Here is a 4,567-nt window from a genome sequence, read left to right as displayed (position 1 = left end):
GCAAGTGCTGGGTGGGGATTCATTCTCTCAAGCTGGAGCAAGGTGGAAATTGGGTAACATTTCCAAAACTTCAGACTAGGTACCACTTGTCATCCTGGGCTAAGAACGTTCACTCCATTAAACCAGTGGACGGATATTGGAAGGGGAAGAATTTGATCTTCGCTCAAGATTAGCTAAGATCTCAGTCTTAACCTGGTGACTTTATAGGAAGTATCTAAAACCACAAGGTGAACAGGGGTTGTTTCCCTCCAAACTAGCCAATTACATTTGGACTTTGTGTACGTATCCATCAATGTGGATGTGTCTATAAAATAAGAGTAGTTAACGGGGAAGTATAAGACCTTATAAAAACTTTAAAACAAACACAGATATATTATAGAATAAAAAGAAATTCTGTGCAAATTTTAAGATAAACTATGAGGCTTCAGAGCATTTTACACTTGTGGTTAACTGTTTTCCTTTTTTTTTTTTTTTCCCACCCAGGGATGGGTACTTACTCTCCTTTGCTGTTAGATTGAAATTTGTGGACGTCTAGGGAGTTTGCAAAAACGGGACTAAATTTAGAATCTATCAAAATTTTTTCAAGTACTGAAAAGGGGGCTCATTTCATTGAATTGGAGAATTATTGGCTAGTAAACTACAGTTGAGAGGAGTTCAACACAGATTTCAGCCAACACCCTATTTTTATGTTCCCTGCTTTTTATTACACGTATTTTTCAAGTACTATACTTCATCTTACTAACATTCTCAATGACAATAACATTTGTTTAAATTTGCTTAACCATCCTCCAGTTTTTAACCAGTTAAGTATGTTTTTTATTTCAATAAAAGACTGATTTGTTTATTTTCCTGGCATTATGATTTACTTGGAAATAAATGATAGTAAAAAAAAAAAAGTCACTATCAACAATTATGTCTTCTGTTCCAGAAAGTCAAAGACTGCATTTGCTCATAATCCAAAAACAAAAACAAAAACAAAAACAAACAAACAAAAAACAAACAAAAACCAGACCAAAACAAAATGCAATACTGTCCATAAGGCTGAATGAAAGAAAGTGCATTACAAAACTTTGTTTATTGAAAGTGTGGTATGGAGGCCAGCAAAGTTTTGTGTTCTTCAATTTTAATTACCTGTGAGTGTCACTGCTCTATGATTCAGATAATAAATATGTCCACTTCTGTATTTATAATAATGTCTTTCAGAGTTAACTTTCAAAGAGGTAGGGGAAAGTAGATACTGGTGCCAGACTTTTACGTATAATTATGGCAAGCTGACAAGTTCACACATGTATGAATCCTTTTGCTATGTGAATTTTATTCAGGAGCTCATAATCTAGAAAACTCCAGAATCCGCCCCTCCTCCCTTTTTTAAAAAAAAAAAAAAGCCTTTGTAAGTAGTCATGGAGGTAACTTTTAATAGCGGCAGTAATAGGAAAAACTAGCTATCTTTCGGGATACAGACTTAGGCCAAAGCGGGCAGTTGATAAGGGTTACATCAGGGAACATGGAGCGCAGAGCTTTTGCCCCGCCCCCCACCCCGGAATGCTGCTCGTTTTCATTGGTTCTTGGGAGACAGCGGCACCAGGGGCGAACGAGCAGGTTTTACCATCAGAAACACTTGGGCTTGCTTGAATCTTCATGCTGCTTCTTGTTTGATGTGGGTTTCGGAGAAATTACTGTTCTTATAAACCACAGTAAGATTATCTGGAAAGTGGAATTGATATGATCTACTTCCTGTGTTTGTGGGGCAATTAACTAAAATCACATGCCTAAAGTGCTAACACAGAGCAGGCCCCGGGTCATTTCACTTCCTAGACCAGCACCCCCTTTCCTGCATCAGTTCTAGGTCTTATCTGAGCAAACGTGAATTCACAGATTATCTTAATAATATGTATCTTTAAAAAATGTGTTTTTAAAAATCATTGTGACTGGCACATTGTACTGTACACCAGAAACTGACACATTGAAACTGACTATACTTAAAAAAAAATTTAAAAATAAATAAAAACTAAAAGAATAAAAATAATTATTTTCTTTTCAATAAAAGGGAATGTGCCAAACACATCACTAAGGTTGATTTATGTATTACACTGTTGTGTCTTTTGCTGCTAAGTTAACAAACCAGAAAATTCATTATTTTCACTTTTTGTTGAGATAATACGTTCATTGTATCTATTCTCCATCCTCTCTTTCTTCCTTCTGCTAATTATTTGTGATGTAGCTCAGTGTTTTTAATGTGCACAATGCATCAAGTGCCTTCTTATATCTAATCTATGTCTCAGTGGTCTGTGTTACTTAATTCTTTAAGATTTTCACTTACGATTGCTACTAGAGTTAGTAGGAATCATTAAAAAAAGAGTAACTATGAAAGTCAAGGACTGAATTATTCATAATCCAAAAACTTACCCACAAAACCCAACCCAAAACAAAACAGAACACTGGGTCACATAGAAAGTAGAAGTGTTTAATGTACAAAAAAGTAAAATGTTGAGAATCAAATTCTTTAGGAATAGATAGAAAATGTTGGGGTGAAATAAGACACAAAGGGCTACTTTGGAAGATGAAGAAAGATTTTTCAGTTAATTTTTATGACTGCTGTAAAAACATACACACACACACATATGAATCTTCCACACTCTTTGGGACCATAAAGCCATGCTTTCTAATTAGATCTATAAAACTCGGCTTGCTCAGAATCCATTCTGGTTCTAAAGCAACTGATCTGTAGCAGCTGGGAGTTTTCCAGCACTCTGTACTACTGTTAGAGCGACTAGCCTGACAGCTTAAACCATACCCCAGGGCGTATTCTCAATCTTTCTTGCTTTGAGGGTTCTAGGTTGCATTATTCAACAATTGTTGCAGAAAAATATAGGGTGCTCAGAGGCATTCAGATTCAGTATTTATTTACCACTTACTTGATGAGTGTTTTAGAGGAGATAACGCTCACAAAAGTCATTTGAGTTAGGAACTCCATTTGGGTGGATAAGGAAATCAGGGCAGTTTTTGCAAGATTACACAGCTGGTTAGTGATGGCAATGAACTCAGGCAGTTCGGAGCAGGTCCATATAGATAACTATTTCCTCGTGCCTCAGGAGGCGTTTCTGCCTAACACCCTCCTCCCCTGCCTCCAAGGAGAAGAAATATTCCTGTACAGGCACGTCTTGTTTTATTTTGCTCCGTTTTATTGTGCTTCACAGATATTGCATTTTTCACAAACTGAAGATTGGTGGCAACCTTGAATGGAGCAAGTCTGTCAGCGTCATTTTTTCCCAGCAACGTTTGCTCATTTCATATCTCTGTTTCACATTTGGGAAACTTGTAATATTTCCAACTTTTCCTTTATCGTTCTGTTTGTTATGGTGATCTGCCATCAGTAATCTTTGAGGTTGCTCTTGCAAGAAGATTACAGCTTGCTGAAGGCTCAGATGAGGGTTAGCTTTTTATTTTTTAGCAATAAAGCATTTTTTAATTAAATTATTTACATTTTTTAGATGTAGTGCTATTGCAACTTATTAGACTACATTACAGAGTAAGCATATCTTCTATATGCACTGGGAAACCAAAAAATTCATGTGACTCTCTTTATTGTGATATTTGCTTTATTGCGGTGGGATTGGATCTGAACCTACAGTATCTCTGAGGTATACCTGCACTGCATCAGCCCATGGAAAAAGTTTTTTTTTTTTTTTCGTTTTATAGACGTGGAAAATAATTACAAATGTGAAATAAAGGTGACATTCAGTAACTTTAAAATACTCCCAGGGCCCTAAATATATTACTTCTTATTCATGCTTCTAAGGCTTTGCTCTCAACTTTTCCCCAGTCCAGAGTTCCCTCTTCCTGATTCTCTCATTACAAAAGCTTTGGGGCTGGGCTCAAATTCTGTATCCCTTATGCCAAACTTGTTTATGTGGTTCTGTGTGGTTTCTCCCATTCACGGACATCTTTGCTACTTACAGTTTGTTTCATTGAGAGACAGATGGATAGTGAAAAGGGGCGTTCAGTTTGGAGTTGGAATAACTGTGTTTAAGATTCGGCTCAAAGACTTATTTGCTGGGTAACCTTCAGCAGATCACATCTCTGAGATACTCTTTTTCTTGCCACTTTTAATAAGCATAAAGATTTATCCATTTAAGAAACAAGCTTTATCTAAGGATTAATTGGGATTACAAATGTAAAAATGGTTTATAAATTGTAGTGCACTTTACAACACACGCTATGGCATCATTCTAGTCTCTTTTCTCTTAGCTCCCAAAACAAATGGTAACCTTTTAAGGAAGGAAATTGTCATTTTTAATGTATTTACATTTTCTTTAACATCAAGCATAGTGTCTTGAACACAGTGGGTACTCAATAAACATTTGCCAGTTTGAGTTGCAGATGAGAGTGATATTTTTTCCCCCCAGAAACTACTTTCAGTTCTTTATACCCAGTTTATCTGCATTGTCAGGAATTTTTTTTTCTCAAGTTGAACTTTCTAATGTGTGTTTCCATTCTTTGCACTCGCCTTTCCAGTCTAGGAATATGTGTTTTCAAATAGCAGGTGTGTGTGTGTGTGAATTTCTAC

This window comes from Camelus dromedarius, chromosome 36, assembly GCF_036321535.1.
Source record: "Camelus dromedarius isolate mCamDro1 chromosome 36, mCamDro1.pat, whole genome shotgun sequence".
Lineage (NCBI taxonomy): Eukaryota > Metazoa > Chordata > Mammalia > Artiodactyla > Camelidae > Camelus > Camelus dromedarius.
This window is presented reverse-complemented; position numbering follows the sequence as displayed.